The sequence below is a fragment of the Nannospalax galili genome, unplaced genomic scaffold (assembly GCF_000622305.1).
Source record: "Nannospalax galili isolate Female #2095 unplaced genomic scaffold, S.galili_v1.0 scaffold227, whole genome shotgun sequence".
Classification (NCBI taxonomy): Eukaryota; Metazoa; Chordata; class Mammalia; order Rodentia; family Spalacidae; genus Nannospalax; species Nannospalax galili.
In genome coordinates this window covers 7,687,560-7,709,254 of record NW_008360303.1, presented here as the reverse complement: position 1 = coordinate 7,709,254, position 21,695 = coordinate 7,687,560, and positions in this window count along the sequence as shown.

Below are 21,695 nucleotides of genomic sequence, written 5' to 3'. Positions count from 1 at the left end.
GCAGAGGCAGGTGGATCTCTGTGTGTTCAAGGACAGCCTGGTCTACATAGAGAATTCCAGGCCAGCTGGGGCTACAGGGAGACCCTGTCTCAAAAAGATCAAAAACAAAACAAAACCAATATAAAGTTGACCCAAGCACCATCCACCTAGCTCCTCCTCCCCCAAGCCCCCAAATATAATGGTCTTATAACTATTCTGTCCAATAAAATGTAAGATATAAGAAGTCATTTAATGGAATTTTTTGCTTTAAATGAAACTGGAGAGATTGTTTCAAAAGAGGTGGCATTGGTGGTATGATAGTTTGGCCTCTTGCCCTTTTCTGTCTTTCCATGGTTAGAATGTGCGCAGAGATGTAGCAGCCATCTTGAAACTCTGAGGCAACAACTCTGAGCATAGAAGCCTACATACTAAGGCTAGAGAAGAAGGGATGAAGGAAGAAAAGGACAGAGGGATGGATGGAGGAAAAGGGGGAAGAAAGAGAACCTTGAAACTGTCTATGACAATGATAATCCTGAAATAATCACCCCAGGATCTCTGGTTGTTTAAAACCCCCAAACGAGTCAGTTATTTCAGCTACTGTTTGTTGGTTTGTCTCCACAGATGAATACCTTCATGTCTTCAGAACAACCTTTTCCTCCTCTAGTAATTCCTAATTATATCACCTCTGCTACCCTTCCTTCTGTTGTTCCAGATGAAGCCCTGGAATTTGTTGGGGGCCCCTGCTGTTTAGGGTAGCAGTCTCCCCATGTCCGGATAGCCACAAGCTGGCTCAGCACAAATGGGGGGACTCCCCTTCTCAGCAGGGCGCCTTCTGCTCTCCTCCCTGACTTACTTTTGAAATGCCCCTGCCCTCCGGCACAGGAGCTACCAGGTTTTAATCAGGCGTTGTCTGATAGCCTGATAGAAGCCCACCGCCCTATGTAAATGAAGCATTCCAGGAGTACCTATCAGCTAAGGTTTTTACTACCACCCCCATAGTATAAAATATCCTGGTTTCCCCTCAATAATCGGAGCTAGATCCCCGACACTTGGAGCCGAGCTAAGTCACTGAATAAAGGGGCTGTACCACTGACTGAGCTGAGTTCTGTGTCTTACTGCCTAGATCCAGCTTCCCGGGGGGCGCTATCCTTCCGTCATCGACTCACGGAAATCCAGCTTCAGCCGTCCCGCACCTCTCCTCCGACCCGGCAGCTGACGGGTCCCGAACTAGGAGAGAGAGTGCCCGGGTGAAATTGGATCCGTCATCGACTCACGGAAATCCAGCTTCAGCCGTCCCGCACCTCTCCTCGGACCCGGCAGCTGACGGTCCCGAACTTAGAGAGAGAGTGCCCGGGTGAAATTGGGGCTGAACTCGACTGGGCCAGCCCCGGTAGCAGAGATCCACAAAGATGCGGAGAAGTAGGGACCCGCCAGCAACGCGGAGCAGACGAGCCGCCGCTTCCCAGGTGCGGGCAGGAGACCGGCGCCACCGCTAGCAGCTGGCGCCCCGAGATCCCCGCACGCCCATAAGAATTAATAAATTCTTACTTTCCAAAATCCTTATAATCAGTCTACCAAACTAACCTCCCCCCATTGCTGCTGCTGCTGCTGCTGCCCTAGACAAGGCTCCCATCGGCTCCCATAATGCTCTCCTACCTGCTTCCTTTTTTCATGCCTCTTCTGTTACGCTCCAATTTCTACAAGACCGGTCTTTTAAAACACCTAGCGGATCATGTCATTCCATTAATAGCTTTCCATTACTCTTCTTCTATGTCATAAAAGTGGAATGTAATCTGAAGCTACAGTTCCATTCAAACTATGGGCCACACGAAACAATTTTGCACAATATTTAGAAGGTAGAAATAATACTACAATCATCCAACTTTTACAATTGGAAGGCTACTACAGGAGTGCTAGGTGCAAAACAGGGACCTTGTCACTAGCTGTTAGCTCCTCTGATTAGTATAGGACAGTGGAAGACCCACAACTCTTCTAAGTCCTGAATCTTTCCTTTTACCTACTGAATCTTTATTTTCTATAACTCGTGGGACCGGATGTACTGCTACTTCTGTGACAAAAAGTCCCAGCTTTTCTTGCATGAGCTATTTAAACCTATATCATTGAAGCTGGGCTATGGAGCAAAGATGGTGAAAGACTTATGGATTGAATTGTCTCCCCCTCCAAATTCACCAGCTGAAGCCTTAACCCCAAATGTGACTACATATGGAAATGAGACCTGTAAGGAGGTCATTAAAGTAAAATGAGATCACAAGGGTGGGACCTTAATCTGACCAGATCAGTGTCCTTGTAAGAAAAGAGAACTCTCTGTCTCTGGTTCATCATAACCACCAAATGAGGAAGCCAGGGAAGGCTATTGCATGCCAGGGAGCCCTCAACAGAAACCAAACCCTCCACATTTTCATCTTAGACTTTCCAGGCATCAGACCTGTGAGAACCCAAGTTTCTGTTAAGCCAAAAATCCACAGTATTTTCCTTATAGAAGCCCCAGCTGACTAGTGTGGAGACCCACCATGGGTCCCAGCTCATTTTTGTGGGCTTTGGTTTTTTCATACAGATCATTTTAGTAAAATAGGGCAGTCAGAACTGCTTTCCTAAGTCAAAGTGTACTGGAGAACTTAAATAAAATAAGCTCAAAGCTTTTGTCTCAGCAAACAATATGAAAAGGTGAGAGGGAGTTAGGAAGTTGAGTGTTGGCCCAGCTGTACCACCAGGGTTCATGAGAATTGCAACAGGTTCAAATTCCATGTCTCACAGAGGGCTTGGATGCTAAAGCTATGGCACTGATTAAAGCAGAAGTCTTATCATAAATTTAGAATGGAGATTCATAAACAAACTATATGAAACTGGAAACACTGAACTCAAAATCTGACACACATTTTTGACAACATGAGCATCCTTCTCTGTCTGAGGAAGTTTGTGTCTCCTTTGTCTAAATAATCTGTAATGGCCTTCCCTGAAATCTCTGCTAAGATTCTCCGTAGCTCTATTCCCAGAAATTCTCCTTGTCTCTGAAAATCAGAACGATAATTTGTAGAAATCAAAAGCAAAAGTGTTGCTTTAACTTTTCCTGGGGAGATGTGAAACAGCATCTATTCATCCCAGACAGCACCAACTGTCACATCACATGGACAGGGAAACAGGACTCCAGGCTAACTAGGCCCTGAACAGAGAAGGCTAACAAAAACACACCCAGCCTCCCTGCCATCTGGGGGTTGTGAGCCACCTAAGTGCTGTCATGTCTCACAGGCCACATATTAACCAACCCCATCCAGCCTCCATGTCAAGTTCCACAGACTGCATATTAATCAGATCCATTGTTCCACATCCTTATGGCCAGCACCCTATCTACTTCCTCCTAAGGGACCTTAAATGAGGATGCTTTGCTTTGTTTTCTTTGTGGGTGCTGAAACTTTGCTTCAGACCCCCATCATACTGTTGCTGTTAATAGACTTCTTTCTTAAAAGAACTCATGGAGAGCTATGATTAGGCCTTGAGGCGAAAAAGCTTTAAAAAGGTGCACTACACTGTATCAAAGACAACATGATGGGACTTTCAGGGACCTGAGTTTCCCTTTAAAATGTGGAGAGAAACTTCATGAAAAGGAATAGTTTGAAGTAAGAATTGAACTGTGAGAAATAACCCCAAACAAAGGAAAGTATCTGACTTTATCCTTTAGGGGTGATAAGAAGTTCTACATGCTGTGATTTATTTCACTATAGCCTATGTGACAAGGAGCATGGAAAGGTACGTACTGGACAGGACCATAAATTAGGGGTTGTAAAACCAAAGCACAGAAGCCTTCTTAACTCACTTTCCCAGAGAGAGAGAGAGAAAGAGAGAGAGAGACAGAGACAGAGACAGAGACACAGAGAGAGACAGAGAGACAGAGACAGAGACAGAGAGACAAACAGAGACAGAGAGAGGAGGGGGGAGTGCTTCATGAGAGTGTGGCCTGATTGCTTCAGGTTGTGGGATATGGCCAGTTTAGAGTGACCAGTGACTAATGGGATGGGCACAGCATCATGAACTAAAAAATCTTAGCCCCTTTTTCATAGAGAAGGAAGCAGAGGCTCTAGGAGCTTGAACTTGCTGTAGAGCCACCTAACTGGAAAATGATGGCGTTGTCGCTGTTAGTTCCCCTATTAGTGTGGAACCTCCCCAACAGCTGTTCTATTTGCCACTGAATCCTTCATCTTCTGCCACATATGGTATGTGTCTCTTCTGGGAGACTCAGAGTATCAGTAGCAGGCAGTGCAGAACTAGAATTGGAATCCTCATCTTTGTGACTACAAAACAGTAACACTGGTCATTTTTCTGGATAAGATTCTGTTCTCAGGCTCTTCAGAAATCTGCTTACATCCAAGCATTATAATTACTCTGAGTGTGAACTGTAACTTCCCACACTGGTGCTTGGTAAAGTACCTTCAAGTCTTTCATTGAAGTGAGGCCTTGGTATCATGATTTTTGCTCTTGTAAAGATATTCATTCATGAAAATTATCCACTGGGATTCAGATATGAGTATCCTTGGTGGGGCATCTGGTGTGGCATCCCATTAACCCTAGCTAGCCTTCTCTGAAGACTCTGAAAGAATGAGATTTAATGTTACTAATTAAATGTAGCTCTCTAGAAAAGAAGAGGGGGCTGGGATGGGGCATCTAACACTAAAGATGTTTGGGAAAAAACCTTATAGAAACCTACAATTTTATAAATTTTATATTTTGGGTGACTGGAGAGATGGCTTAGAGGTTAAAAGCACTGGCTATGTTTTCAGAAGTCCCCTATTTGAATCCCAGTACCCACATGGCAGCTAAAAATGGTCCTAACTCCAGTTCCAGTTCCAGCGGATCCAACACCCTCCTCTGTCCTTCACAGGCACTACACGACACATGTGCACTTACATACATGTAAGCATAACACTCATACACATAAAATAAAAATAAATACATTTAAATTGCATATTTTACACACATATACATAAATAAATAAATAATGTTCCTCCCAGAAGCCATGGATTGCCAGATAAAAAACCCAATATCAGGTATGGAAAAGCTCCCCTCAAGTTGTCAGATATGCCCTGGAGATCCCCCAAACGATACAAATTATTGTTACTGTTCTTGGTTGCCCACTAGAACTTATTAATAAGACCCTATTGCTGAAGACACTATACACTTTGATCACAGGATGTGGAGAAATCAAACTGGCACTGACTGGAAACTTCTTCCCTGCTGGACAGCTTTCACAGTACCAGGAGGCACTATGCAGGCCACTGGAGGAGAAGTCATCAACAGACTTAGGCAGCTCTGAACCCTGGGAGCTACAATAGCAATCAGCCTGGCAAGATGTGCCCATGGGTGCAATTGTGGCACAAATATTATGGAGGAAACACATGCATGGTATTGTAAATATGGCCAAGAATCTGTGGCTGAGAAGCTCATAGGCACTAGGAGTGAACCTACTACTATTACTTTGCCAAACGGACTAGTATCAAACTTATCAAAATGTGTCTAAATACATGTCTTTGTACCTACAGATTAGTGCAGCTCTCAGTCCTTGTCAGAGAAAGCTTCAGAGAAACTCACAACTGGTCAAAGCGCAGAGAATAAGGGTGTGGAGTGTTCCTCCATAAACGAGACATCTATATCACATCCCTTTCCCTCAAGGCCCTGTGAACACTGAGGAAGAGGAGGCGGAAAGATTGTAAGAGCCCTAAGTCAGGGACTGCTGGGGTGAAACAGTGTCTTCTAGACATAACGGGACCGATTGCTCCTCTTAAGAACTCACAGCAGCTGTGGTGGCCTGCACATGACATGCACACAATCAAGCTAGTCAACACTCTAACATGGAGGAGGGAGGGACTCAAGAGTCCCCAACCCTAGCCGAAGAGCTATTGACAGTTGATGGCTATTAGGACATGCGGACATGCGTTGGGAGGGAAAGGACTAGGGAGAAGGGTAGATCCAGGAAGAGTTAGGGTGAGGGGTGCTGGGAGGGGGATGAATATGATCAAAATACATTGTATGCATGTTTGAAATTCTCAAATATTAATAAAAATTATTTTAAAACTTAGCTTGCTATTTTTTATGCAGGAGGTTGAGGTTTTAAAATCATAATTAGGTCAACTAAAATTGAAAGAAAAGTGACAACTTAAGTGATTGTTTATCTGAAAAATCTCAAGACCTGAGGCATCCTAGCTGTGACAAGGTTAACTACAGCTGTCTTTCCTGTCACTAAACATAAGTTGTTATTTCCTTGTAGCTGGATTGTAGCTACCTTTTGTGATGCTTATTTCCAGCACTTCTGTTGTTCCTATCCAGTCTTCCTTGTAATGGCAGCTCACACTTTACCTGGTCTAGTTTTCCTTCTGCAAAAATCATCAGAAAGAGACATCAGAAACATCCATGTGAAAATTGGCAAATGTTACCAAGAGCTTGGTAGAGGTCAGACTACTTGCGTATTTGCTGATGCTGTTACGTGTAACTCCACGCCAGCTATTGAAATAGAAGGGTAGACATGCTTCAGGTTGCTGGACATGCTTCAGGTTTGAAGGAGTAAGTAAAGTGACATGATGAAAGCTACCAGGACAGCAAGTTAGTTGAAGGAACCCACTGACAGTGGTCGCTGAAGAAGGACATGATGGATTCTAGGCAGAGGAAGAAAGAAACAAAACAAAGACATGAGTAATGAATTTTAAAACACATTAAAGTTAAAAGTTCCAAAATTTAGTCATTTGCCCTTTTGAAAACTCCTTTCCTTTTAACATCTTTCTTTGGGTTTTTTATTTTTAAAACTTACACTTTACTCATTTTAAGGATAATAATGATTAGAAGTTACAGAGTTTAATCATCAACATGACATAGTTGGGGAATGTTTCCCATCACTCCAGAAAGAGCCATTTGTAGTCGTTCGCCACTTTCACCTCTAACCTCTGACAACCACTTTCTGGCTCTTTAGACACTCTCCCTTTCTGGATGTTTTGTCTAAGTGGAATCATATAACTAGTGTATCTAACTCTTTCCATTTAGCAAATGTTCTTGCAATCCATCCACACCATCATTGTATCACTCCTTTTTGTTGCTGTATAGTGGTTCATTTTGTACCATGTCATTTTTATTTATTTATTCTTCACTTGAAGGAAATTTGAGTCATTCCCAACTCTTGACTATTTTGAATAATTCACCTATAAGCATTCTGTGTAATTTTTGTATAGAAATGTTTCATTTCTCTTGCATAGGAGTAAAATTAATGCCTCCTTTGATAAATGTATTACTGAACTTAAAAGAAATTGCTCAACATCTTTTCAAAGTGACTACACCTTTTACTTTCTGCTTATCTCAATCACACATGAGGACCCTGGTTTCTCTATGTTTCTCTTTGTGTCTGGTTTCTCTGTGTATGCTATTTGAGTATATCTCATTTTAATTTGCATTTTCCTATTGAATAATGATGCTAAGCATCTTTTCATTTAGATTTTTTCTACTTTAGGTGTTTTCTTTAGTGAGATGCTTATTTAAAGAATTTGCCAGTTTTGAATTTAATTGTCTTCTTGTTTCTGTGTTGTAAGACTTCTTTATATTCTCTCTATATAAGTCTGTTACTGGGTATCTAATTTAAAAATGTTTTCCCAGTCTGTTGATTATCTTTTTATTTTCTTTTTTAAATTTTATTTGTATTTTAATTTTATGTGTATGTGTGTGTGTGTGTATTGCTTACATTGTGTAAGTGCATCTGTGTCATGTAATGCCCAAGGAGGTCAGAAGAAAGTGGTGGATTCCTTGGAACTGAAGTTAGGGTCAGTGGTTAGCTTCCATGTGGGTGTTTGGAATTGAACCCAGGTCCTCTGCAAGAACAGCCAGTGCTCTTAACCGCTGAGCCATCTCTTCAGCCCCATCCTTTCATTTTTTATGGTGTGTTTTGAAGTGCAGAAGTTTTCATTTAAATGCCAATTTATCTTTTTTCTCTTTAATTGTACATGTGGTATTGTAACTAAGTAGTCTTTGTCTAACCCAAGGTCACAAAGATTTTCTCCTATGCTTTCTTCTAAAAGGTTTAGAATTTCTATTCTTATACTTGAGTTTATTTTGTGCTTTACTTTTTTATATGCTGTGGGGTGAGACGTTGAATTCATTGTTCCTATGTGCATCCAGCCTATGTGCATCCAATTTTCTGAGCATCATTTTGGTTTTCTTTGTCTCCTGCTCCAAGGTAAAACCCTGTATTCTAGCCCTCCTAAGAATGCTCTGGAAGATAACAATGTTCCAGCCACACAATTATTTGTTTTCTTTCCAGACATTCTACAGGAACAATGGGACAAACAGAAAGTTCCACTGCCACATGACTTTCTGACTCTGGTGGCTGCCATTATGCACTGAGTTGTAACTGTCCTGGCAGGAATAAAGATATTATAAAATGGTACTTGTGCCCTTCTGAGGCAGGATATAAAGACAGAAAAATTATAGGGACATGAGAAGGAAAAGGAGCCCCTCATCCTGGAGTCTGGTTGAAGGCTCTCACCAGCAGTGAAATCAGAATTCCAGCACAATAAACAACTATTTAAGGCCTTCTCCTTCTCAGCTATAAACCTACAATTTTCTAGGAATTTCACCAAAACCTCATGGTTCTCAGTGAGAATCATGTCCTAAATATTTTGTATGATTCTAGTGGCTCCTGGTCTTTATCTTATTAGAATGTAATCCTATCCAAGGCATCTCCAGAGCCAGCCTGTAATCCAATCTGTAATCTCAAGTATTGAACAGGAGAACAGAGGTAGAGGAAGGATGGGGTCCTCAGAAACAAGTTGAGCAATGAAATTCCGAAAAAATCTCCAAATCCTATATACAGTCACCACTAAAACCCTTGAGATAAGCTACCTTTTAGAGCAACTCACATCTATGCTGTCAGATGTGATTTTCTTGAATGTTCACTTAATAGCTTTAATAAAATCTCCAACTATGGTTCATACTGGCTTTTCTGTGTCAAAGCCAGGAATCCTAGTTTGGCATGAATCAGGGTCCCTAAAGAATTAAGGTCATTCCTTGGGCTTCTGAGGGAGACAGCATGGAGCTGGGTCTCTGTTTCCTTGATGCTGACACTCGTTTGACTATTAAACTGTTGAGACATTGAATTCCCAAGAAGTTGAAATTTCCCCAGGAGCCTTGTGATGAAAGAAGGGAAAGGCTGAACTTTCATTCCCACCAAAGGGAGGACTTGTCTCCCAGAAGAATAGTTCACACAGTTCTGACAACTTGTCAGATCACCTTGCAGGAGCCACTAGGAATAAAGATGGGCCTTCTCCTGAAACCTAAACCTCATGTCAGAACCCCGAGGAGGAACACAGGGGTGGGGTGCAGTGAACCTCTTTGTTTCTCTTTCCATTGTAGCCATATTGAAAAATATTTTTTCTGCTTTTCACTATTAACTTTTTCTTTAATTGACCTATTAAGGAAGGCGGCCCAACTGAGCCTGTAGGGACCCATGCTTGAACACTAATTGGGTTTACACAATCTTTCTGATCTTGTTCTATTGGTTGGTGGGCTCCTGAGGTGTCTGATTAGGAAGCTCACAGTTCACAATGTCCTGATGTTTCCAGGCTCTTCCATCTCTGAGTCAGATGTTGAAATAGAGACCAGCCATCAGGCTCAGGTTCCCAGGCAAAGTGTTTCCATGTGTATAGGCAGTGCCTGACATGGTCCATGGCCACAGGCTGCACCAACTCTGTAGGGAAACTGAAAAATGTATCAGCAGACTTGCTCAGGTATCTAAAACACATTTTCAAAAAATGTCAAGTGCCCCTCAATGACCAGCCTGCTGATTAACTGCTTTGTTCCAGGAGTCCTTGGGAGAGCTTCAGCCAAGTTTTCAGAATGTGATCACCTCTCCGCTGAGCCCCTGCCAAGCTGGAGCAGCAGTAGAACATGTTACTGCTCAGAGTGGTTGTAGTTTTCCAGTCACCAAGCTCTGCCAAGGCTCTGTTTCAAATTTTCTATTCTCAAAGGAACAGCCTGGGAATCTGGAAGCTCTTCAGTGGATTCTGTCTGGATGAGCTCTTCAAACCCGGTTTCTATCACCTCAGCCCTCCTGCTGGCCTTCACCCCCTTAGTTGCATTCACTTGCTTCCCACTTTGTCAGTCCTTCCTTTTTGCATCAGCCTGCAACCCAATAATATACTCATCTTCCATCAGGTTTGCCCGTCTGCTTTGGGACCTATAGCAGTGCTTGTATGGATATAAAGATTACATTAATCCAGCAACTCACATCTTCAATGAACTATTTTTCACTCAATACATTTCTGGAGGGAACTTTAAGAAGTTAAGACAAACGCATGTTCTTTATTGCTAGTTGAGTGTCTTGCCACAATAATTGATATAGACTTACTGTGAACTGGCATAACTTCTTTGTAGACCTTGGGTAAGATCAAAATCCTCACCAAGAAAGAGAGATTATAACTCTAAGATGAGAAATCTCAAAGCATAAGAGACCATGCCAGGTAGACACAGACAGTCTTAACTCTTCTTTGCACTCCACTGAATGCACTGCTTAGTACTCATCCATTAACGTCTTTGTACTTGACCATCGTATCCTCAACGCCCTCTCATCAAGGGCGAATCCAGGTGAGAAGAGGTGAGATCTCTTAGGAATCAACAAATATGAGAGAGCCAAGTAAAAGAGTAAATAGGATGTACCAACGACCCAGTTAGTCATGGGGCAATCAAATTTAAATGTCACATGTACACATAACCAAAGCTTACAAGGAGTTTTAGCATGAAAAAGAAACAAAACTAGACAACCAGAGGAGAGGAAGAAGTCAAGGTTCATAATGTAAAGAAATAGCTGCTTTGTAGCTGATATAAAAAGTCATCAGTACCAAGTTTGAAGGTCTCTACTATTTTGTTTTTTACTCAACAGCTCATACCCTCTTTCAGAAATCTATACACTTAGGATCTCCAGGATAATACACAGCCCAATCCATTTTCTCATCACCCCCTTTAACCATTCTTAATCATCTTACCAGGTTTCCCCAACTATAATTGCCATGCCACTTACTTGTTTCATGCACTGCTCAAAACTCCTGCTTCTAGGAACATACTCTAGTGCAACATAAGACAATGTAAGGGTTTTATTGAAATCCTAGATCAAAAGATCAGTGATTCCAGTCCTGATTTCGTTTCTTTGCTCTGTCTTTTCTGTAGATTAAGTTCCTACTGTCCTACTATGTGGCCAGGCATCCTTGAAAATGTCACTTCTGATATGCAAGCTAATCCATCCTATGTTAAGAGGGTTCAGTAACTGTCTTTAGTTCCATCATTGACATGGAGAAATTCCTGCCCTATGTTATCTCATTAACTTTCCTGAAAACGTTAGAGCATCCCAATAGCCCTCATGAATTACATTAGGAGATAGTTAAGTGGATGTGCAGTGGACCCCAAGATCTATTCAATGGGAATGGTATGGCTTTGTTTTATGTATTGAAGCTATGCATGTGATGTCAGTTAAAAACAAAGGTGGACATTGCTTCTAAAAGATTGTAAACTGTTATTCTAGTTATTTTTGTTTTAGCTGTTGATAGCTAACACCATTACAAAAGTTGTAAATGCACACATTATTGGATTGTCATTCAACATGTGTTCTGCTATGTTAAAATCCTGACAGAAAATACCCCTATTATACATGCTGTTTCTAAAAATATTCTTTAACGTTTAGTTATTTTCTTTTCTTGAAATCTTATTTACTAACCAAAACAGATCAGATTCTCTTTCTTTGCCCATGTATGAAGAACTATATACTGTCATAACAAGTGGTACAGGTTGGCTAGATTAAAAAATGGGATTTTTCTTATAGTTCTAGAGGCTGGAAGTATGCAATGAAGGTTTACGCTTTCTTCTGAGCCTCTCCTTGGTTTGCACTATGTTCATATTATATTTGAATATGAAATGACCCCCAAAGGGTCACATGTTGAAAACTTGCTCCCGGCTAGGCTACAGAAATTAAGATGAAACCTAACTGAAAAGCTCTCTTTCTCTCTCTTTTTCTTGTTCCTTCTCCCCCCCCGTCCCCTGCAGCCTTACTCTGCTATGCCCTTTTACCACGATGCTCTGCCTCACCACAGCCTGGAAACAATGGAGCCAGGTGACCATGGACTGAAACCTCTAAAACAGTAAACCAAGTTAAATCCTTTCTCCTTCAAGTTGTTTATGTCAGGTATTAGACACAGGGGTGGTGGAGAACCCTGATTAATACAACATGTGGGTGTCTAGAGTGCCTGCAGGTCTAAAGTCCCCCATCTTTTGTGGACAGCAGTCAGGTTGAAAAAAGTTAATGGCCTCATTTTAAACTTAATGATCTCCTTAAAGCCCTGCCTCCAAATATAGTCATATTCTGAATATCAGAAGTTTGTGATCCAATGCAAGAATCTCTCCAGGAAACTGCTTAGCCTGTGACAATACCCCATGGCAGTCACCTGTTTGCATGGTTCCTCCAAGTCCATCCCAGTGCATTTGTTGGTAATGAACATCCTGCACTTGGCAGAGTGGCTGAAGGACTGTTTGGTAGATGCATGGACGAGCTCACATAACCTCACAGGCGTGGTCCTTAAGGAAAATTTCTTTGATTTATCTAACTTTGGATCAAAGGAAAAAACTTTCTGCATTGAATATTAACTTAAAGACACTGAAAATTTGATAGGAAATGCTTTCCAATGGGATTTTTTACTCTAAAATCAAAGCTGCCTAAAGTTAATGTTAATGGAATTAAAGCTGCTGTCTTCCAACCATGCTCTGACATAGCCATTTAACACTTCCATTCTCCCTTACATGCGCACTATAGTGTCTGAGCTCTTTAAGGATATTGTAATTAAATAGAATGGCAAGAGCTCGGGAGAACAGAGGGACCAAATGAAATTTAGTGAAAGAGCAGTGGTTACTTAAATGGGTCAGCTATTTTGTTGTCAAGGAGACAAAGAAAGATTAAAGAAATTGAGGCTGTACTTAGAAACATCTGGATGGCAAATGAAAAATTCTGTCAATTTTCAGATGTTTGGTCTGAATAAAATTTTACTCCCCACTATCTGAAAGTTTCAGAAGTGTTGCTGAGGACTAAGGGTGTGACTCCGTTGCTGATTTGTTTTTCTACCACTCATAAGACCCTGGGTTCGACCCCCACCACCACATAAATCAGTATAGTGGCATGTACCTGTAATGCCAGCGTTTAGGAGGTGGACACAGGAAGATCAGAAGTTCAAGGACATCCTCTGCCACACAGCAAGTTCAAGGCTGAGATACATGGAAACACAAGACCCTGTGTCACACACACACACACACACACACACACACATATACACACACACACACACAAAAAGAAGAAGCAGAAGAAGAAGAAGAAGAAGAAGAAGAAGAAGACGAAGAAGAAGAAGAAGAAGAAGAAGAAGAAGACGAAGAAGAAGAAGAAGAAGAAGAAGAAGAAGACGAAGAAGAAGAAGAAGAAGAAGAAGAAGAAGACGAAGAAGAAGAAGAAGAAGAAGAAGAAGAAGACGAAGAAGAAGAAGAAGAAGAAGAAGAAGAAGAAGAAGAGGAAGAAGAAAGATGAGAGGATGAAGGAGGCGGGGTGCTGAGTGCTCATATTTCTCCTGTAGTTCCTGTGCATGCTTGGGCACTGTTCAACCTCTCATAGCCTTCACCTCCCAGCCGGTCAAAGGCAAAAGAAAGAGTGACTTACTTGTACCAAAAGATTATCACTGATGACATATTTTGTGTGTATCCTTTGGCAGTTCCAAAATATGCTCAATAATATTAGAAGCAATGGTAAAAGATCATGGTGAGATGTCTCTGCTTGTCAAAGTGTTGCATACAGCTGAGTATTTGCCACCAGTGACTGAGCTGGGAAAGGGGATAAGGAAGAGATCGAATTCTATCATAATGAACTCCACAGGACATCTGTCCTTTCTGTGTAGAGAAATTTGATATAGAATTAGAAAAGAAGGCACCACATGCCAGCATGGCGCATCTTCTCCAACCCACTATAGTGAACTGGCGTGGGGAAAGAAGTTCCTTTAGACCAGTAGGGAAGGAACAGAATGTTCTACAGGCATGGCTTACATCTTCTCATTTTGAAACAGATTTTTATGTGATATTTTTAAGGGTTAGTGATTTGAGAATTTAAAAGGAATTATTTAAGTGAATGGAATTGTCAATTTAGGAAATAGTAGGAAAGTGATGAGCTGTAAATTACTCTATGGTGATGGGATTACCTACCTACAAATCAGTTCTCCCTAGATCGTGTCAGTGCAACCTTCTTTCCCAAATGTCAACACCACATGATAAGCGCAGGATGAGGAAAAGAACAGATATAATTAGGGCACACAGAGGGACCCTAAACTAGGACTAACGTGTTCCAGGGAAATATTGCAGCTAAGCTAGCAACCAAATCCTAATAATATTAGTTAACCTATACTGAGCCAGACACATGCTTTACATAGATTACCTGTATTAGTTTGTGATGTGTCGTTGAGATAGCTATCACAATCTGTCCCTGGTTTACAGCAAATAAACAGTGAAGAAAAACAGTGATGTCATCTGCCCAAACTTAATGTGAATAGTGTTAGAGTCTTGATATAAAACCAAGTTATCTCTGGGTTTTAATCTTCATACTCCACAGTGCAATGGATAGTCCATTGGTGCACAAGTGGTGAGGAAGGGGGACAGGCTGAAGAAAAGAGTCATGGAAAGGGCCATTTTCTAAGAAAATAACTGAGCTCACGGGTGAGCAAGTAGTTCCATATGGCTACAGGCAAGAGAATAAAGCACATAGAAAATATGATTTCTATAAATTGTTTTAGGGATTTTTGGACATTATTTCCAGAATAATATGAAATAGAATTTGTTTTAAGAGATCCTGAAGGGCAGAAATCAATGAGATCAACCCAAATTGAGGGATGTTATAGGAAATTTAGGATTGGGTTGGTTTGTGATTTGACACAGTTCATTTTTTCCAATAAATCAAAATAATTGATTATGATTATCCTAGATGGTAAAGTCTGATGATTTTGATCTCATTCTTCCTAAATTAGAATATAATAGGAGACTTATCAAGAGGTCTAGGAGACCAGAAATGAACTGACTGGCACAGAAAACCTGCTCTCCCTAGCTCAGGATTTGAGTCCCTTTGGAAATGGTGATTGCATAACCACTGCTTCTTGGCACAAACCTGAACTTGGCTTCTGAAAGGCAATACGGTCCCTGCTCCAATGAATACATAGGATGTTGTTTCCATAAAAACTTTCATTCCTGGCCAAAGGCCAAAGTTGCTAACAATTTTCAAAATATTATAGAAGGGAACAGCTCTTGGTGGCATTCAGAATGCCTTTGAAATAGGTAGGTAAGATTCCTTCACTATATTATGTAAGATTTAAAGCCAGTGTAACCTTCCCTAAATTGACATTGTCAAGTTAAGCATATTCTACCTTGCTTTTTTAAAAATTAGTTTGCAAGCTGGAGAGATGCCTCAGAGGACCCAGGTTCGGTTCCCAGCACCCACACGGCAGCTAATAACTGTCTATAACTCCAGTTCCAGGGGAATGGATGCCTGTTTCTGGTTTCTGCAGGCATTGCACAACGTGATGTATGTACATACATGCAGACAAAATACTCATACACATACAATAAAAATAAATAAAAAATTTTAAATTGCAGTTTTATTCCTGGTTAACAGATAAACCAGCTCTCATTTGAAATAGAGTAAGAAAGAACAAAAAATAATCCTTGCAGACATTCATTAGACCAAGGGGAAACATGGAGACTTAAATCTTTCTTACACCTTGGAACTTGAATCCTCTAAACCAAGTGCTACATTTGGTTTCTGAGCAAACAAAGCTGACCCTTCGTATCTTCTAGTTCGACAGACAGGCGCGTGCATCTGTCTTCAATTGACACACATCCAGCTCAAACTCTGCAGCCTCACTGGCCTTTTGTCACTGCTGTCTTGACATCAGAATAACTATCATCTGGCTCTCTGGATCAAAGAGAGGCATGCATTTGATGTAGGGCTGTTTCTGTGTTCTTTAGAATAACACTTCGTTGTTTCTACCTCTTTGGCAACACGGTACTGAGATGAAAAATAGACATCCTTTGAAATGCAGTAGAAACAATGACCAGACCCAGAAACTGAACTTGACTGTTGGCCTAATAGACTATTAAACTGTGGCTTCTACAGTCCCCCATTCTTTGGAGGTTGCTTCAGACATTGGTTTTGAACAAACTGGAAAGGCTGAGCCAGAAACATGAGAGGAAAGTTGGTGACGCATCTGCTCTAATAGAGAAATAAAGATGCATCAAGGTTTAGATTCAGGTCCTGGTGTGCCAAACAGTAGAACTTGTTTCAGGCTGTCCTGGTCTCTGGCCCTCAGCAGAGGCCTCTGTTTCAGAAGTACTGGCTCCCCTAGCTTATGCACACAGATTACTGATTTTTTTTTTTCAAGCTGTAGCATATAGAGCTCATTTTACACCAACGAAGTTGAAGTATGGGAAAGACAAGTGGTATGCAGAAAGTCAGACCAAGTGTTCAAATCCCACATTAAGTTGTATGCCAATCAGTTTCATTTTCACACATCGATTTCAAATTTTAGCTTGGATCTTCTAAATATGGAAAAATAATCATTTCTATTATTATTATTAAAGAAAGTGAATATAGGAACAAGTTTGGAAATGGTAGGAATTGTAGGTGAGGTAGCTGTAGGAAAGATGTACAGAGTACAGAGCAGAATAAAAATCAGATTATAGCAGATTATAGGGCTGACGAGATGGCACAGTGGGTAAAGTCACTTCTCACCAAGTCTAATGACCTGAGTTCAGTCCCCAGGACCCACATGGTGAAAGGAGAGAACCAACTCCCACAAGTTGTCCTCTAACCTCTACATGTGCATCATAGTACACAGACACACACACAATAAGTAAATAAATGCAATTTTTAAAAATATTTTTATTCTTCAAAAGTTGCATGCATTTATGAAATGTATATTGAGCATATCCATCTACTACTACCTCTTTCCTGAACCCACTAAAATCCCCACTTAATCTCCCTCCCAGCTTTATAACCTCTTTTTACTTTATTTTTTGGTATTAATGTGGCCCATATGCACATGGGTATATGGAGGGCATGAGCAACCTACCAGAGGCCACATCCTCAAATAGACTAACTCTCCTTCCTCAACAACCATCAACTTCCAGTAGCTCCTCCAATAGGGATGGGGCCTCAAGGGCGCCTACCCCATCCATGCTGGAATTTTGACTGGCTTGTTCATGTGCCAGTCTTGTGCAGGTAACCACAGCCTCTGTAAGTTCATGTGTACAACAGCCATGTTAGGTCTAGAAGTTAGCATTTCACAGCTCTTCTAACCATCTGCTGGCCCTTACATTCTTTTCATCCCCAATTCCTTGAAGTTCCCTATGCCTTGAATGGTGGGTGGTTGATATAGATGACCCATCCACAGCTGTACAGTCACAGTTATTTATACACAACACTTTGACCAGTTATGAGTCTCTTCATTAACCACTACCCACTGCTACAAGAAGTTTCTCATACCAAAATTGAGAACAGCACAAATCTAGGGATATAAATACAAATAGTTAGAATGTAACAAAAACCTTCTAAAAAATTAAAAATAGGGCTGGGTGTGGTGGCACAGGCCTTTAATCCCAGCTCTCAGAAGGCAGAGGCAGGCAGATCTTTGTGAGATGGAGGCCAGTCTGGTCTACATAGGCAAGCTCCAGGCCAGCTGGGGCTACAGGGAGACCCTGCCTCAAAAAAACCAAAAAGCAAACTAATTAATGAAATCAAATTAAAAATAGATTATAGATTATAGGTTATAAAATGAACTGCATAATAGAAAGGAAAAGAAGAAAGAAGGCATTGTTATGGGTTGAAATATATCCCCCCCCACATACACAAATATGTTGCAATCATAATCCTTGGTTTATGGATGTGACCTTATTTAAAAATCCTACCTTTGCAGATAAATTAAAATGAAGTCACTGGGGAAGGTCCTAATCTAACATGACTGATATTATAAGAAAAGGAAAATATGTGACTTGAACGACACGCAGGGACAATGCCAAGTGACAACTGAGGCAGAAGTGGAGTGATGTTGCTCTTAGCCAAGAAACATCCAGGACTGATAGTCACACAAGAAGCTAGGTAACAAGGGTGGAGTCTTCCATGTGGGTTTCCAGAGGAAGCATGGTCTTGTCCACACCATGATTTGGGACTTCAAGCCTCCAGAGCCGTGAGAGAATGCATTTCTACCTTTAAGACACACAGTTTGGATTGAAGAGATGGCTCAGCCGTTATGAGCATTGGCTGCCCTTCCAAAGGACCCAGGTTCAGTGCCCAGCACTCACATGGTGGCAAACAAAGGTCAGTAATTCCAGTTTCAGATGATCCAACACCCTCTTCTGGCCTCTATAGACATTGCATGACACTGGTGCACTTACATATATGTAGGCAAAAGGCCCATACAGATAAAATAATAAATAAATAAATAAATAAATAAATAGCACACCCAGTTTATGGTATCTTGTCATGGCAGCCTTGGGAGGAACACAGGGACCTTAAGGAGGATCATGACCTTGGCTCATCTTCTTACCTTTGTAAGAGGTAGATTTCAAGTGCTTCACTATCTGTTCCAAGGCTAATCTTTTAACAATCTTCTTTACCTTCCTTAAACTCCAAACACTCTTCACTTGCACTGAGCTTTGCATCAACACTTCACTTCTTTTATAAAGACCCCTGAGGCTGACTTGATTTCATCCACTAGTTCTGTCTGTAGTTCAGGATTTAATCAGCTGACTTTAATGCAGCCACATAATCTCAACAGTCTTGATGCTGCCCTTTCATCTTCACAATACTCTAGCTTCAAAATGAACCTTGAGTCAACTGGAGGGGACTTTCATCAGCTTACAGTCTAATATGTTGAGGGGTATTGCATTGTGTATAACATTGCTGTGCCACACTGACTTATCTGCTCCCTTTTCCCGGAGGACTCACTTGCTGCCATTTTCCTGCCTGGAACCTTGTAGAGGGCACAAACCACAAAAGCAGCCCAAAGGCACTGGTATTAAAGAGGACACTGCCCCTCCCTGATCCGCTGCTGCCACTCAGCCCCACTGCAGCTCCACTAAGGAGTAATCACTAAGCTTCCTTTTTCTTCCTTCTTATCTCCTCCAGCATAAAGTAGCTCTAACTAATATGTTCTTAAAATACGAAACAAGAAACAATGCCAGACAGGAGATACCTTTCTTTGAGTTGTTGGCCAAGGTGGCCCAAGGGACTCCCAGACAGCAACCCAGCATAGAACTGGGAAAAGGAACAGCAGACCCCGATCTGATCTAAAGGAATGTTGGCAACTGATTGCTCCTAGATGAGGAAGAGCTGATCTTCCTAAAACAAAGGACTCTAGATAGGCTGACTAGACTCAGCAGATGGACTTGCACTGGGCTGGGGAACAGCTGGGAGCACTGACCACACAGTGGACAGTAACAGGGATGAAAGAGTATATGGGCTCCAGTGAGGGGGTTGCTATAGGAGGGTGCAATTTGGGATGTGGGTATAAAGATGAATAAGATTGCTTGGGATGTTCTGCATGAAATATACACACAAAAAAATCAATAAAAAATAAATTTAAAAAATACATCTTTGTCATTTAAATGATTTCTAGATGTAGAATTGATTGGTCAGAAATTCTGATGACTCCTGAGTTTTCTGAGACCTAGTGACACATTGCTCTGAGAATAGATTTCATCAGTAGACACTTGCAAGCAGAGAGAGCTCATTGGCAACTTTATAGCTTCTACACATAGATGAATAATAAATACCCAAATAAATGAACGTGAATTCATGTTGCAATGAGAGACCATTGTGAAGAATAAAAAGCAATGTATTGTAAGTTTTCGGTTTCAAAATAGAAATTTCGTTAGCAGCAGGAAAGATAATTCAAGGAAGAAAGTACACTATCAAGATTTTGCCAGACAATAGGTTAATCTTTCCTTTGGAATGAGCGATTTATTAACAAAATACAAAACAAACAAACAAACAAACAAAAAAAAAACAACAAACAAAAAACCTTACAAACCACAAATAGAGAGGCGAAATCACTTCCTCCCGTTCCTGTGTCTCAGTCCCCTGCTTTTCTTCCCTGGAGGCAACGAGTATTACAGCCAAGCAGCATTGTTTAATGGTTTTAATTCACTGAGAGGCATTCTCCAGATTCTTTCAATCAAGGAACACCATTCCTACAGATAAAAGCTTTGCAGAACTTTCCACAATTTCTCTTTCTACTCTTGGATGAAAATGCAGCGAGCAAAGCTCCATGAAGATGAATGTCATCTGGAGACCAACATCACTTTTCATCCACCTCTGGGGAGAGGAACAAACATCTGTGGATTGTCTGCAGGCCTCCTGAGCATGTCAGAGCATGTTTGCATGTTCCAAGGGCGACATCCACTGGTGTATAACACAATTGCATATGTCAGGCCTTCCAGGATCTACAGATTAGAACTTCTTTTTAAAAAAATTTATTTAAAAATATTTTTTAGCATTGTTTTCTTTAAAACATAACATGATTACATTAAAAAACTTTGTACAGGTTGGAGAATTTGGAAAGGGAGTGAATGACAAACTCACATTACAGCAACAGTGACAAATTTCACATTATTGTTGAAGCTTGGTAGCACAGTTTTGTCAGTAAATAATTCAAAAATAATAGTAGACATATAGAATTGCAAAATTATATTCTAAAATATACTTACATATTTTTAATTTGAGAATTATATCAGTTTAGTTATTGCAGTACTTTCTATCTCCTTTTTTGAGCCTAACATTGGACCAAGCACAGTGTTCATGCAGTAGTATTAAATTTCTGAACATACTGGCTCACCTTATCTACTTTGAATTCCAGAAGAGTAGTTACTCACAGGGTTTCACCAATACCAGGAACAATTGAGACAAAACTTCCATCCTCAAGCGCACTTCAAATAGAGTTGGTCAGATGTGGACAGAAAGCACTTGACAATGGTGGTACATGGCACACTCTGTTTTCAAATGTGCATTTACCATGTCATTAGACTTTTTAACAATTTTGGAATACTAAAAAATTTATGATGTTTTCATTAGACTATTACACATTGTAAAACAACAATCAGAGAGATTAAGAGATTTGTATATCATTCTATAATAATAAATGTCTGAATCCAATTTTACTTGATTTCAAACTTCAGGCTTCCATCATCACCTAGTGTAATCTGTCATTTTAGCTCATTGACACAGAGCAATGAATGTTGTTTATTCAGGTTCTCTAGTCTGAGTCTGATTTTGTGTTTCAAAAAGATTTATCTGGGACTGGAGTGATAACAGCGTTTAAGAGCACAGAATTCAGTTCACGGCACCCACAACAGACAGCTCATAACTGTTCCTGACGCTTTCTTCTGGTCTCTGGGGGAACCTGTGTGCACATGGTGCACATACAGATAAGCAGGCATACGTATACATACACATACACATTTAAAAAAAAAAAAGTTATAATTTTTTTTTAAAAATTAGTTAAACTTTATTTTTATTTTTAAAAAGTTATAACAAAGAGCCTGGCATGCCTTTAATTCCAGCATTCAAGAGGCAGAGGCAAGTGGATCTCTGTGAGATCAAGGTCAGCCTGGTC